The sequence below is a fragment of the Ictidomys tridecemlineatus genome, chromosome 3 (genome assembly GCF_052094955.1).
Source record: "Ictidomys tridecemlineatus isolate mIctTri1 chromosome 3, mIctTri1.hap1, whole genome shotgun sequence".
Lineage (NCBI taxonomy): Eukaryota > Metazoa > Chordata > Mammalia > Rodentia > Sciuridae > Ictidomys > Ictidomys tridecemlineatus.
In genome coordinates this window covers 143,199,213-143,215,299 of record NC_135479.1, presented here as the reverse complement: position 1 = coordinate 143,215,299, position 16,087 = coordinate 143,199,213, and the positions used below count along the sequence as shown (strand labels likewise).

General features: G+C 37.6%; 1 protein-coding gene across 18 annotated transcripts in view; it reads right to left on the bottom strand.

The window, feature by feature from the left end:
• Positions 1-16,087, bottom strand: part of Znf148 (zinc finger protein 148) — a 146,140-nt gene that overhangs the window by 128,393 nt on the left and 1,660 nt on the right. For 4 of the 18 annotated variants that reach the window (XM_078044045.1, XM_078044035.1, XM_078044049.1 and 1 more), the window contains exon 2: positions 4,809-4,878. The exons of 11 other annotated variants lie outside the window; for them this stretch is intronic. The gene's annotated coding sequence lies outside the window, so the exon portion shown is untranslated. Of the gene's footprint in view, positions 1-1,986; positions 2,006-4,769; positions 4,788-4,808; positions 4,879-16,087 lie in introns of those variants that run through there. 3 more of the 18 variants (XM_078044048.1, XM_078044046.1, XM_078044050.1) reach the window with 3 other exon arrangements.

Here is a 16,087-nt window from a genome sequence, read left to right as displayed (position 1 = left end):
AATAAAAAATAAAGGTTTTAAATAGAGATTAATAAAGTTAACATTATTCCTCTTCTACCTAGCATTTTTCAAGGAGGCTAAACATTCAAGTCACTTGCCATTCTCTAATTAATGTGATTATCCACGTGAAAAACGTCCACCCACAGTTAAATACCATAGCAGGCTGGGGTTGTGGCTCAGTGGTACAGCACTTGCCTAACATATGTGAGGCATTGGGTTCAATTTTCAGCACCACATATAAATAAATGAATAAAATAAAGGTCCATCAACATCTAAAAAAAATTTAAATACCATAAGCATCTATTTTAATCAAACATAAATATGGTACAAATCCCATTTAAAGTAACACTGAGGAATATTCTCAAGTCCTTTATGCTTGTAAAGAAAGGGCCAACAGGGCTGGGGTTGTGGCTCACCGGTGGAGCGCTTGCTTCACACATGTGAAGCCCTAGGCTGGATCCTCAGCTGTGGGGAGCCATCCTGACACGTGACTCCCGGTTAGGGTCTGAGGCGCTCTGGCTGTGTGGGAGCCTTCCCGGCTCTCTCCTGATGAGAAAACCCATCCCTGTGGGGGTGTGACTGACCACTGAGGGGGGGGGGCCAATCACTGACCCTGACCTTGGAGTGCAGCCCCCCCCCAACCTTCATTGGATGGAATTCTCCCCTAAATCTCTTGTTCCCCAATAAAAGGCTACACCCTTTCTCTCTCCTGCTAGCCCTAAGTAATCCTTGCTGCCCTGCCGGGGGTATTAGAGATGGGAACCAGAGAGGGGAGCCGTCTGGGACCTCGCAATAGAAATAAGGTAACTGAGTCTGTGTGTTTTATTTCTATCTCTGCTAGCTAACTTTTATGCCAAGAACCTCATTAATGAAACCATTGCGCTGGCCGCATGGTGGACTCAGCTCCACATAAAAATAAATAAATGAAATAAAGGTATTGTGTCCATCTACAACTAAAAAAAAAAAAAAAAAGTTACGAAAAAAGAAAGGACAACAATCCAGCACAGAGAATTACAGTTAAATTTAAGTACTTAAACAAAATTGAACGTTCCCAAGTTCACTTTTTAGCTCTTACTTAAATACACACTATAAAACCAATTTGGTCATATTTTCCTCCAAACAGGCAAATACCCAGTTTCATTAGTCTATTCTTGGATAGGTCACCAGACTGGGAATAAGAGACCCGGAGTCTATTCCCAGCTGCAAAACAGACTGGTAATCTCAAGCAAATTATTCACTCAGGTTAAGGTTCTACACCCATATCATGCTGACAATACTGAAAATCTGCCCACAGAGAAACCCAGGACTACCTCCTACACCCAAAGGACAACTGCAAACATATTTTTAGATTTATTAAATCAAAAAATCTGAATAGGACTTTCTTTATAGCAATATTTAACATACTTGAAATTTCAAAATTCTGTGGTGCCTTTACAATTTTCCTCTATAAAATTAATAAGAGATCTTTTCTTTCAAATCACACCATACTTGTTTTGTAAAATTCTATGTGAACAGAAAAAGTCATAATTAGTATGTAAGACAAAAAGCCTCCTTTAAATTCAAGCTATGGAGTGGAGAAGAGCTTCAACTTTGTATTTCCTAACTTTAGCTTTTCATCTACTATGTAAGTATTTCTTTCTCGGCACTGTAAAAGTGCTTGACAAAGTCTGGAGAGCAAAATTTGCCCCACAGCCTAATTCTGGAACGGCCTTAGAACAGTTCCTATCACCAGACTTAGAGGTTTTACTAGCTCAGCCAATATAAGGACAGAAGAATACATTTTTTGCTCTTAATTCCAAGTAGAAAACTACTTGTCTAGCAGACCAAGTTACCAGCCTGATCTTTTCACAGACCCTAAAACTGTACACACAACGCAGTCCAACAGAAGATTTGCAAGAACAGAGTTGGTGGGGAGAGGAAGGTGTCCATTAGCCAGGCAGACACTTGTTAGCCATTGAGGAGCACTCACAAAGTTCCCCATCTCACCGCGGGCTGCAAGGCCGACCGGAAGACTCAGTGTCCAGCGGCCCCGGGGCCCCACCGTCAGCCAAGGCCCAGGCATGCCAGCAGCCGCACAGAAAAGCGAAAAGCGCCGGCCTCTCAGCGCCGGCCTCTCAGCACTCCGCCACCGCCTCCCGGCACAGGCGCACGCCTGCGCGCACACACTCTCCCAAACACAACAAAAGGAAGCCGTGGGAGCCGCGTGCGGAGGTCTGTTTGAACACTCAGCAAAAGACCCTCCCCTGGCCCAGGCTGCGCGGACCAAGGGCCTGCTCACTTAATGGAGTGCCCCAGAGGAAACCAGAGCGCGCGCGGGTCCCAGCGGCCCACTAGCGCCACTGGGCCTGGCTCGGCTGGGCTCGGCTCCACCCGGCTCCGCTCGGCTAAGCTCGGGCCCACAGCCGCAGAGCTCTGCGCTGCAGCTCCGCTCGCAGCCCAGCGGAGCGCCAGGGAAGTCCAGCCTAAGCAACTGATCCAATCCGGCCCGCTCCAAAAGCCCACCGAACCGGAATTCCTACTTCCTGGGTTTTTTAAGAAATAAAGACGCTTAATGATCCTAGGTAAAAATCCGCACCCCTACAAACCATGGCCCCTTTCCTTACAAAACCAGTCATCAAAAGTACTATCCAACACAACACGCCAGAACACAGTCTTGTAGTAACATAGGCTTACAATAAAAAAAAATTTCAGTAATGTCTTCCATAATCCTTCCTCTTACGCTTCCTTCTCCATATCTTAATTTTTTCATCCTAGTTATCCGTGACTTGTTTTTAACCTAAAAGCTGTATTTTTTCCCTGAAACATCGTTCCATTTTACTCTTTAGAAATTTACTTTTCTAATACTAACAAGCTTCATAAATTTCTTCCACAACTTGGCTATTCAAAAGTCTCTTAAATAAAACTTTTATTTTTATCAGCTCCTACCAAATCAATTCATACATAACTTCCAAACTGCATTTTTCTCATCTGTTCCTTCATTCCTTCAAAGCAAACACTTTACAACTTAACACACAAATTTGCCCCAAGATGCCCTCAAATTTAGTGAAACTATTCCAGAGCGGCCGCTAGTCACTGAAAAATCCATTTCCTAAGCATACCCCAATAACTTGACTAAAATCTTTCCAAATACTTTCTAACAATTCATTTGAATCACTCATAACTTAAAGACTACCAGGCCCATTCCCCTAAATACTAATTATATAACCTAATCGAATGAACAAATTCTCATTATGGGTATCTACACATACAAGTGCATACATTTTGACAAACACACATATTACAAGGACTCTGCACAACTAATGCCTTATATATTGGCTCTTCTCAAATTGGCAAGGAAAACATCCAACCTAGATGCTCAAGCATCCAAACCCTATCTTATGAAGTCAATTATCTATGTCAAATTTAAATAGTTATTATTTAAAACAACTCTCCATTTCTAAAATAACCCCTCCCAACACCTTAAGATATCCATCATTATCCTAACCCACACAATCCACCCAAATATTCAGAACACACCCAACTCCACAAGGCTCAAGTATGGCTGAGGCAGGTCCTGGAAATAATTCTAGATCACTTCAGGCAAGGTTGTTGTATGTTAAGCCAAGTTTTGAGTTGAGAGCTAGGGATGTAACTCAGTTGTAAAAAGTGCTTGCTTAGCACATGCTAGGCTGGGTTGCATTCTTAGCACCCAAAAAAAAAAAAAAAAAATCTGAGATGTAACATCCTCAGGCTTTCTTAGACCTTCAAACTCGAAGTCTTCCTTATTAAATTTGATGAGTGACCAGATGAAGAAGTTAAGGGAAAAAAAAAATAATGAATGCCAGTAGTCAGGATGCTGGAACTAAAGCTACACTAGGATGAAACACCAATACTCTGTGCCTTGTCATATTTTTCTCATTGCCACTTCATGTTTTTGCCTTACATATGTTCTCTCTCTGAAACATGAATATCAAAAGCTCTGACCTGAACAGGGAAGATCAGGAAAAGTATTCTTTGCTCAAAGAATGAAAGAGTTAATCACGTGAGGAATATAAAATGTAAATCATATTTGGAGCATATAGCATTGATCACTTAATGGTTTAAAAATGTCAGTTGCACCAGGCATAGCGGTGCATGCCCGTAATTCCAGTTTAGGAAGCTGAGGCAGGAAGATTAGCAATTCAGGAGGATTTTTAAATTCAAGGCCAGCCTGTGCAATTAGCAAGACTGTCTCAGAATAAAATAGAAAAAGAGCTGAGGATATAATTCAATGATAGAATACCCCTGGGTTCAATCCTCAGTACTATAAACAAATAAATAAATAAATGTATGCCAGTTGCTGGGACCACACTAAGGCACATTTAGTTACCTACTTGAGAGTCAAGTCTTTGTAATACAAGGGAAAAGGCGACAGAAGGCAAAAGACTGACAAAAATGAACACTACTACAGAAATAGACAAGTTACAGTTCAGAAGCAGAGACATAAACCAAAAAATAAGAGGCCTAGTCTAAGTCTCAAATACCATCAATGAAGGTAAGTATATGGAAGATGACAAAGGATTCAACCCCTAAGATTAGAATGCTCAAGATTTAAAATAATAAAAAGTCCAGACACAGTGACATGTCTGCAATCCCAGCTACTCGGGAGGCTAAGGAAGGAGAATCACAAGTTTGAGGGCAGCCTGGCCAAATTTGCAAGATCCTATCTTAAAATGTACAAAGAACTGGGAACGCAGATTAGTAAGACTTCCCTGAGTTCAATCCCCATTGCTGAAAAAAGAAATACATACACTGGGGCTGGGATTGTGACTTGGAGGTAGAGCGCTCACCTAGCACTCATGAGGCACTGAGTTCGATCCTCGAGACCAGGTAAAAATAAAGATATGGGTCCACCTATAACTAAAAAAAAGTAAATATTAAAAAAATGCACACACTGAATTTATATCAACATATTACAAATGAGTAGTTATGCTTCTGCAAAATATCATCTATGCTCTAAATAAAAGAATTAACAGAAATGATGATGAATATAACAAACAAATCCATCTATTTCCCTCAATCCCTGGGCCACAAAACAACTTGGATTTTTATCATCTCTTAGGTGGATTGTTGTGACCATTTTCTTTCAAGCTTGATTTTTTTCTGGAAAACCTGCTCCTTTCATGTCTTAGCTCTATCACTCTCCTATTCCTTTAGCTTGATAAAAAGTCTTACTGCTTTGGGCTCCTCAAGGTCATTCCCACTGTTACTCTATCACTAAAAAATTGGTTTGCTGTCCATCTTATTCACTTAAACTATTAACATCTATCAAACTTCAGAGTACTCTTTTCCCCAATAATTTCAATCCCATTCTGTCCCATATTCAGTCATTATTCTCAATGACCTCAACATTGAGGCTAAAAAAACTTTCTACACTCTGGCCTTCCTCAGCTCCTAAAACCAGCATCTGCACTTCAGCTAGCCACATGTACATACTGAAAAACAGGCCACCAATTGAGACTCCCGTTCTTTTTAAACACAACCACATATATTCTACTTATACACATACTCTTTACCATCATTTAGCTCACTTGTTTCCTACAAAACTGTCCCTCAGCCATTTCAGTACTGTCCTCTACAGAATATCATGACCTTCCATTATACTCACCATGCATCTCCCCAGAGACAGACTATCCTCATCATCTGTCTTCTCCACACCCACACACTGGGTGTTAAACACCACCAGAAAGCCATGAAATCTCCCACAACAGATTAATTCTAAATACAACTCTCCATTTCCTTAACTAATCTAAATCAATTTCATATTTAAATCCTTAATCCTATCAAATAATCAATTCCTTCCACAAAATTCCCTTAAATCACACCTTCTCCACCTGTAATCCTCTTTACAACTTCTAAAATGCTCTATCTTCATCCATCTGTTACTTCTTGCCTCCAGTTTTAGAAAAGTTGTTCTTCCTTTCCAAACTAAACTTGTTAATACAATTCCTACATTCACTGCTTTCTATTCTTCCAATCCACTCTACAAGTAAGCCTCCATGTTGGTCTCTGAATTGCTCTCTTGAAGACCACAAGGGAAAAAGAAAGAGAAGTAGAAAAATTCTATGTAACATATCCTATGAGCCACTATCTAAGTCTTTATCCTCTGACAATGAGACGTGGACTACCCCCTTGGTTTGTACAGGCACATGATTCTACTCTGTACACACTCTTGCACATGATTCTTAGTGTATCATTACACTCTGATCTCTCTGCTTGCTGCTTCTGTCTCAAAAGACTACTGTTTCTCTTCTTAAGTTTAAATTGTGGGCACTTTCACAAGTTTTGTTCTGGAACTTTCTCTATTTCCCTCCACTTCGGGGTCTCATTCCTCACCAATGCATCTACATTTTTGTTCTCCATATGGATATCTTCCCCTAGGCCCCCTAAATGAGCTTTAAACCATCACCCTCTGCTACAATCTACATATATTCCTGAGGAATTTAATATATGACTTCTTTTTAGCTAGATTCAACTACTTGTTCCAATTAACACTTTAATTATCAGTCCAAATAATTTCATAACCATCACTGCCCTACCAAATCCAGAATTAGTAGCTTCAATTATCACTCTCTGTACATATTCCCAAATCTCGACTGAACCTCTTTCCTCAGTTTCAATCCAGTATTTTTAACTCTAGCTAGATAACTCCCCCTGGATATTTCCATTGGTGCTTTACACACTGATTCAATGTGGCTTAAAATACCAAAATAGTTCTAACTAATCCAATTAATTTCTGTTAATGGCATTAAAATTCTCAGTCACCCAGGTTATAAGCCCTAGAGCTTCCATTTTCTTTTTTTCTCTACTGTTTCTCAAAAGTCCCTTTCAATTCGCTTTTCATTAAATTATTTATTTATTCTAATTTGTTATACATGATAGCAGAATATAATTCATTTCATATTACACATATAGAGCACAATTTTTTAAGTCACGCACACAAAGTATTTTCACACCATTCATATCTTTATACATGTACTTAAGGTAATGATGTCTAATTCATTCCACCATCATTCCTCAATTTTTTTATAAATATTTTAAATATTTTTAATTGTAGATGGACACAATACTTTTATTTATTTTTATGTGGTGAATAGGGAGGCTCAAACCCAGTGCCTCACACATACCAGGAAAGCGCTCTACCACTGAGCCACAACCCCAACCCCCCCAATTCTTTCTTTGAGGTATTTTGAAGTATTTGTTTGGTTTGGTTTGGTTTTTTCCTAGTAGTAGGTATTCAAACCAGTGTCGTTTTATCACTGACCTACATCCCCAGTCCTTTTATTTTTTATTTTGAGATGGGGGTCTCACTAGATTACACAGGCTGGCCTCCAACTAGTGATCCTCCCGCCTAAGTCTCCCAAGTTGCCGGCATTACAGACACGTGCCACCACACCTAGATCTTTCAGGTATCTCATATCTATCTATCCCTTTCCTTTAATTTCCATTACCATCATTCCCAACTGGGATCCTCAATATTTCACACTCTTGCTGTAGCCTTGTCTCCCAGTTACCATGGTCTCCTCATTACAAAAAAGAAAATGTCACCAGATAGCTCCCTCATTTCCCCACTCAAGTCATCAATAGTTTCCCAATACCACCTGAGTCAAGTTAAAACTCTTTAGACATCCCCAAAATGGAAACTACTCAATTGTCCAACAGTCATGGAATGGATAATTACATTGTGGTACATTCACACAATGGAATCTCAAGAAGTAATGAAAAAGAATGAACTACAACTATATGCAACATGATCAACCTCACAGAATAATGCCAAGCAAAAGAAACTGACACAGAAAAGTATAATTCCACTTATATGAAGTTCAAAAGCACAGCATTACCCTGTTATGATTTAGAGATCACAATAGTTACTGTGGGTTATAGGAAACATCAACTTGGAGGAAATACATAAGGTAGCCTTCTGAGATATATTCTATTATATATTCTCTATTTATTCTCTATATTAAGCTGGGTAGTGGGTATACAAATGTACACCTAACAAAAACTCATTTACCTGTACCCTTAGTATGTGTCATATCTCAATAAATAAATTTTAAAAACCAATTAAGCCTGGATTTTGAGGTCTTCCATCTACTTCCCAGCTTGATTTCCCTCCATTCTTCAAAATGAACCCTAAAGTATAACTAATTTAAACTGTCAACCCCTAAACACACCCAGAATCTTTCTGTCACTCATATCTCTTAGAATGCCAACTCTCACCATCTTGTCTACTACAATTCTATTTACCCTGCCAGGTCTAAGCTACACCCCAGTTTCTCCACAAACCCAAATCTGATCAAAGTTGCTATATTTATATCATTAGCCCCATTTTGTCCCCAGATAACTCCCTGAAGAACATGGACTATGTCATATAAAAATATGTATTCTGCACATTGCCTACCATGAAAACTTGAACACAGCAAGGGTACAAAAATATTCCATATAAGTACATCCTGGCAGTCCACTGAAAACACCCTAGAATCTAACCCCTCTGTCTTATATCAATACATCACTGTCTCAACTCTCAATTCTTTACAATTACCATATTTAATCATTCAACAAATAATTAAGCACCTATTACATAAAAGAAACTATACTATCTACTGTACTCCAATATTCTACTCTAAAATGCAATTCAATTTCAGCTATTGCCATTTGAATTTTTCCACAAGTATAAATTTACAGTCATTTTTCTAGTCCTCCAGTCCTACCTCCAATCCCATCCCATCCCCACATTTCTAATCCTACTGTTAATTCAAGCCCTTCTTAGTTTCTCTAGTAACCTAATTGGTCTTCTTACCTCCAAACTTACTTTACTACCATAGTGGCCCCAATTCTTTATGGTATAGCTATAGTGAGATTATGTTTTCTGGGGCTGGGGGTATAGTTCAGTGCTATAATCTAGCATATTAACTGCCTAGCATATACAAAGCCCTGGGTTCAATATATGGTACTTGGCTCAATTCTCTACTTAAAAATGCTCAATAGCCATACATTAAAGATACATGTTAACATACTTTAATCCTTTGTTAACATACTTTAATCCTCAAATCCTCACAACAACCCTCACAGGAAGGTATAATGATTACCAATTTCCTGATGATAAAACTGAGAATCAGAAAGGAAGTAATTCTCTACAATCATAGACTGTGTAAATAAAAGGTCTAAGACTCAAACCCAGCTTCTGTTTGCTTACTAAGCACAACACCATGTCATATCAAATACAAACTACTTGGTTTAGCTTTCAAGGTCATCCATTTTCTATCCAACACCAACTGACTCTTTTTACTTTCTATCATATTGTGTCCTATTCATGAACTATGTTCCAAATTACAGGTTGTGATGAATTGTTCAGCTGATCATGAAATCAGTTTAATAGGTAATGCCAACCCCACCCTGCAGCCAGCTGTTTTCCTTTTTAAAAAAAATAATAATAAATATCATCCAGCTGGGCACAGTGGCACAGGCCTGTCATCCCCCGCAAGACCCTGTCTCTAAATAAGATACAAAAATGGGTTAGTGATATGGCTCAGTGGGTTCAATCCCAGTACCAAAAAAAAAAAAAAAAAAAGAATAAATGTCATCCAAGCACATCCAATCATCCAATATGGTAAGGATAGTTATTCTATTAAGGATAGTATTAAGGGGCTGGGGATGTGGCTCAAGCGGTAGCGCGCTTGCCTGGCATGCGTGCAGCCCGGGTTCGATCCTCAGCACCACATACCAACAAAGATGTTGTGTCCGCCGAGAACTAAAAAATAAATATTAAAAATTCTCTCTCTTTCTCTCTCTCTCTCCTCTCTCACTCTCTCTTAAAAAAAAACAAAGGATAGTATTAAGAACAGTTTATTATACGAAATTTCTGGGATTTTTAAATATTTGTATTAGTTGTTGATTAAATTTTTTATTTAATTTGTTTATTTGTATGTGGTGCTGAGAATCGAACCCAGTGCCTCACATATGCTAGGCAAGCACTCTACCACTGAGCCACAATCCCAGCTCCTGAAATTTCTGTTTTATACAGACACACAAACATGTATTTTTTAAGTGAAGATGTGGCTTGTTTTTCTTACTGTGGATCATAGTTTAAAAAAAAAAAAAAAAACTTAACCATTTCTCTTTAGATCCTAGGCTTTTAATACCCAAGGTTTTACTTATGCTAATAATCCCTAAGGTTGTAATGCTCTCTTTTAATGACCTTTACCAGTCAGATCTACCTATCCCTTCAAAGACTAGCTAAAAATTCAATTCTATGCCATTAAAATGAGTCCCAGGTTCCTCACCTAGTCAAATGCATTTTCTACCCTTTAACTTAAACATTGGGAGGATGAGAATGTAGCTCAATAATAGAGCCTAGTGTGTTCAAGGACCTGAGTTTGATCCCCAGCACCCACCCCCAAAAAAAAAAAAAACAGCTTTAGTAATATTTAGCATTACCAATTTCCTGATGATAAAACTGAGAATCAGTGAATTCTTATGATACACTTGTGATGATTGTATAAAAATTTATGCAAAATGCTTTTTCATATGACGAATATGTTTCATGTGTTAAGAAAACTCATCCCAATATAAAATCTGTACTATCTGATAAAGAAAACTCATCCTCTTATTTTCTGAAATTCTTAATTATAAATCACATAATTTCTACAATATTCCAAATTTCTATTTATTCATATCCTTCAAACAGCCTTACCATCTTCTTCCTCAAAACAGCCCTTTCAAATAATCCTCTTTACCCTCCATATTCTCAAGCTTTCCTTGAAACATACCTGTCTTTACTGATGATTGAACCTCAGGGCCCTAAGAATACCAGGCAAGCACTCTACCACTAAGCTAAACCACCAGTCTCCTTTTTCTCCCCCATTTTGAGACAGAGTCTTGCTAAGTTGCCTTGAACTTATGATGCTCCTGCCTCAGCCTCCCAAGTAGCTGGGATGACCAGCATGCACCACAACACCTGGTAATCTTTTTTTTTTTTTTTTTGAGTATGCTTCTAATTATAACAATCCTATACATTCTTTAGACAGATTTTGCCTTCTGCAATTTTTTTCTTCAACTAGACCTTCTCAAATTATTTTAATGCATTTCCAATGCATATTTTTATGAGCCCCATTAAATCCTGCATAGGAAATGCCAAGTTATGAATAAATGAAACAGATACAGCAAACATACGGATAATGCAGATCTTCTAAATTATCTCACATACCTTCTCATTCACTCACTTATTCAAAAAAGCATGTGTCCACTGGATACATGCCCTCAGTTCTGTCTGTTCTATTCCGTAATTCAGAAAGCAGCTTTGAGAAAAGTGTGCAGGAAAATGCCAGGATAACAGGGCCAAGTTGACTCATGTTTTTCACTCACAGAGACTAAGTAATTTACAGGGTACAGTCACAGAATAGGACAAACTAAAAGTTACACTGGACACAGATGGAAATAGACCCCATAGTTATTGCAGGGGGCTCAACATCTACCCCACCATCCTGAATTTGAAAAGAAACAAACCAGAAGGAGTAACTAAAGTGAAACAGGCAGAAAGTACTCAGACAAAAATAGATCTAGATTCTAGGTTCATTCTAGGGCTGCAAGAGAAATTTGGAGCCATTTAGTTCCCCTCTGAGATCCCTATGGAATTCTTTCAAGTATATAGCTAAAGTTTGGTTCACTTAAATTCTTTCCCCAAACCTTAGCAAATATTCATGTCTCCATTCTCTGAACTCCTACAGCACTTAGTGTCTGTAAAACTCATTTGTGAACTTAAATCATGAAGTATCTTGCTCAAGGTAATGAAATTGTTAATGAATGTGCCTAGAACTTATTTACATAGTTCAAATTATCATGGTCCTCTTTAAAACAAGATACCTTGGGAGTCTATCACTTATTCATTCATTTATTTACTCCATCCATCCAACCATCAGATACACTCAACATTTATCTAGTACCTAACTAATATGAAGTCATCACCACTGCTCAAAATATTTCCAGCTTCCTCTTAGGGAGTATTTTCTAAAAATCAGTTTCTTAGTCAACCAAGAAATCGTTCCTTTTTTTTTTTTTTAACTAACTGAATTTAAAGTAAAACTACTCTTCACTTACTCTATTTGATACTGACTGATCTTCAGCATTTCTTTAAAAATTCAATTTTTTTTTTTGAGACAAGGTCTCACTATTTTGCCTAGGCCTTAAACTTTCAATTCTCCTGCCTCAGCCTCCACAGTAGCTGGATTACAGGTGTGCACCACCATACCCAGCTAAAAATAAAATCTTTTAAAGTAAAAAAAAATAAACAATGACACTATTCAGAATAACAGTATAATTTGTATTATTTATAAATGTGCCATCTTGGAGGAATTATAAATTCTTGAAGAATAGGGACAATGTTTTACTCACCTTTATTAGTCCCCTTCTCCAATAGGTACTCAATAAATAGTTAAATTGTATAAATTAGCACTAGAGGCTCAAAGATTATTTTTAAAAAAAAGTTCTGAACACTACTATTGAAAATGATTATCAAAATACAAAAATCTCACCTGGAGATATTTATTTTTTTTAATTTTTCTAAAATCATACACTGTTAGTAAATTACTTCACAACTGCTTTTTTCTCTTAAAATAATATAAATATTATAAATTCCTTGAGTGAAAAAAAAATAAATTAACTTTTTTTTTCAGTACTGGGGACCAACCCCAGGGACACACATGCTAAACTAGTGTTGTACCACTGAGCTGCACCACCAACCATTTCACCCCTTTGGAGACAGGGTCTCACTAAATTACCAAGTTTGGCCTTGAAGTTGCAAGCCTCCTGCCTTAAGTAGTCAGGATTATAGGAGTACACCACCGCACCCAGCATCTAATTTTTTTTTATTATCCTAAAAATGAATTAAATTAGGCTAATTCTTAAAAAGCTAGAGATAAAGCCCAAATTAAATCAGTGCCCACTCCAGACCAGATTTACCTCAGATTAAATAAGCCTTATGTTAGAAAAGACTTTTTGATTCTATCCATTTGATGTACTTGCAGGATTATTACAGTTTGATTCTATTCCATTCTGTCTTTTCCCCTTAAGCTAGCAACCTTCCAATCAAATACCCCTCTGTCCTCACTCTCTCAAACACACACACACTTTTGTCCACAATATTCCCATAGTACTCAGTAATTTCATACAGTCCAACTATTATCAGTAACAGTGAACACTACTTTTTAGCAGTCATTCAACAGGTTATTTATTAAACACTTAAGAATCAAGCTGTAGAGTTCCCCCAGAGATTAGTCTCAGCTCTAGAGCAGGTTACTTGCAAAACAAAGAGGATAATTCCCATAAGCAAATACAAAATTTAGCAGTACAAATCTACATATGAATGCCATTTTTATTCAGAATAAGAACGCAAGGCAAAGTGGCTCCCACCAGTAATTCCCAATGCATCTGTAACCCCAGGGACTCCAGAGGCCAGGCAAGAAGATAACAAATTCAAGGTCAGCCAAAGCAACTTAGTGAGACTCAGTCACAAAATAAATAGAAAAAAAAGCTGGGGATGTAGCTTGGTGGTTAAATAAATAAATAAGGAATCCTTTCAAAAGGTGCAGTTACTTAAACAAGACTTCCTAAAAGAAGTGGAGCATTATCTTTCTGTTTTCCCTATATCCATCTCACTGGCCTGGACCTCATATACAAATTTTCAAAAACACTAATACTTTATGACTCTACAAGCAGCAGAGTTTTTCTACCACAATCCCACTGCATTAGGGGCTGAAATATGCTCATTTCTTTAACTACCAGTTTCACCATCATAAAGTAAATCTCCTGCACATCAATTGTATCAAAATGCCCAGCATCCTCCCAGAATTACTTATTATTACTTTCAGAATCCCTATCCCTCATTTTTTGCCCTTATCACATTTCTCTAGTCCTCTCTTCTTACACACACATCTCAAACACACACACTCCACACCAATCCATTCCTTCCTAAAAGCAGGAATCAATCAGGGTGCAATAGTGCACATCTGTAATCCCAGTTACTTAAGATTGAGGCAGATCCAAAGTTTGAGGCAAGTCTGGGCAACTTAGCAAGATTCTGTTGCAAAATAAAATTTTAAAAGTACAGGAGATGTAGCTCAGTGGTAGGCCATTCAACTCATATATATGAGGCCCTGGGTTCAAGCCCCAGCACAAGAAAAAAGAGAGAGAGGGAGGGAGGGAGAGAGAAAGAAAAAAAGAAAAAGAAAAAGGAAGAATTGCCATACAAAGCATGCCCTGTAATTCATGCCTATAATCCCAGCAATTCAGAAGGCTGAGGAAAAAGGATCTCAGGTTTGAGGCTAAACTCAGCAATTTAGCAAGATTCTCAACAACTTAGTGAAACCCGGTTTTGAAAAATAAAAAATAAAAAAGAGCTGGGGATGTAACTCAGTAGTAAAGCAACCCTGGGTTCAATCCCCAGAACAACCACCACCAAAAAAAAAAAAAAGCCATAGACGCCTAGGAAGAACATTCAGCGGTCATTTCAATAATCTTCCAGACTTCATGCACTGAAATTCTCCAGAAGACTATCAAAGAATACTGCAATCTGGTAACTAATTCCAAGATGAATAATTTTCACTGTCAAGCAACTCCTCCTCACCTCTAACCAGTATATCTAATGCTTCAAAGATACTCTTTTCTCCAAAGCAGTTTTCCTTAAAGGTTCATCCAAATTTCCCTTTATTATCTCACCCAGTATTTTCAGCCTAATTCTAAATGCTTCTCCCAACTTCATGTCCTGCTAGTCTAAATCCTTATCTAACACAATGGGAAGTGAAAAGATACAGCCTTAAATTGTTGAACTCTAAAATGAGGTTTAAGCATATTATTTAAAGATATAAGACATCAAATAAAAGAACTAAAATAACAACTATAAAGATGAAAAAGGAGAAGGAAAAGGGAGATAATATCAATAACAAATCCTTTTCATTCATTGCCAGACTCAGTGGTGTACACTTGTAATCCCAGCTACTCCGGAGACTAAGGTAGGATGATCACAAGTTCCAAGGTCAGCCGGACAACTTAGCAAGACCCCAAAGAGCTGGGTATATAGCTCAGTGGTACAGCTTCATTTCCCAGTACTCACCTCCCCCCACACACCAGGGAAAAAAAATCCTTTCATTCATTGAAGCATGACTCCTTGATAATGTCATTTTGATAAATCAAAAAATAATGGTATATGCCCATTACACAGAGACCTTGAGAAAAGTATGAAAAGAACTTAAAAACTTAGGCTTGGAAGTAGTAGCCTCTGGAAAACAGAACTACAATAGACAGGCAAGACTGGGCTATTGCTTTTCATTATAAGTCCCCTAAGAACAATTTTTATGAGACATTATTTCATAATGTAAGACAAAAAACCTAACATACTATATTTAAGTGCATCATAATTACAATTAAAAATATAATATACAGTATAAGAAGGGAAGAAAAACTGATCCTCTCATATTATAGTAAAAATAGTTACCTCATACTATGTAACACAAGGAAATCCTTTTAAAAGGTGAGTAATTCCATAAACTGAAATGTTTCCTAATATTTAAAATAATGATCCTGGATTTTTCTATAAGAAAATTTGTAATGAAATTCTCTCTCCAATCTAATCCTAAATTAGCTTAATTCCTTAAAAATTTTTGCTAAAGGAATGTATGACTGATTTTTCCTTTTCCATCTTCCCCATTAATCTCCTGACTTAGACTTACATTAAAAAAATAAATAAAAGTAAATTCACATGTAACATGCTTACTATCCTCTTTTCAACATAATGTGCATATAATTTCTCTCAAAACAAAAGGTGAATAATATTCAGGTAAACTTTAAGAGCATGGTTCTTGCCCAGAGTTCCCTCTTGGAAATCAGGTCTAGTGTGGGCTCAGCAAATCCAACAGAGAGAGCCTGATTCATTTCCTGACATAGAGATTCTAATTGTCCCTCCAACCTGGCTCTAGAAGTATCCAGTCTCTTCAGGTTCCTTTAGCCCTCATGATAACAGAGATCTGAACTAACAACCTAAGACCAAAACATATATTCTAGATCCTCTAGTCTGCAT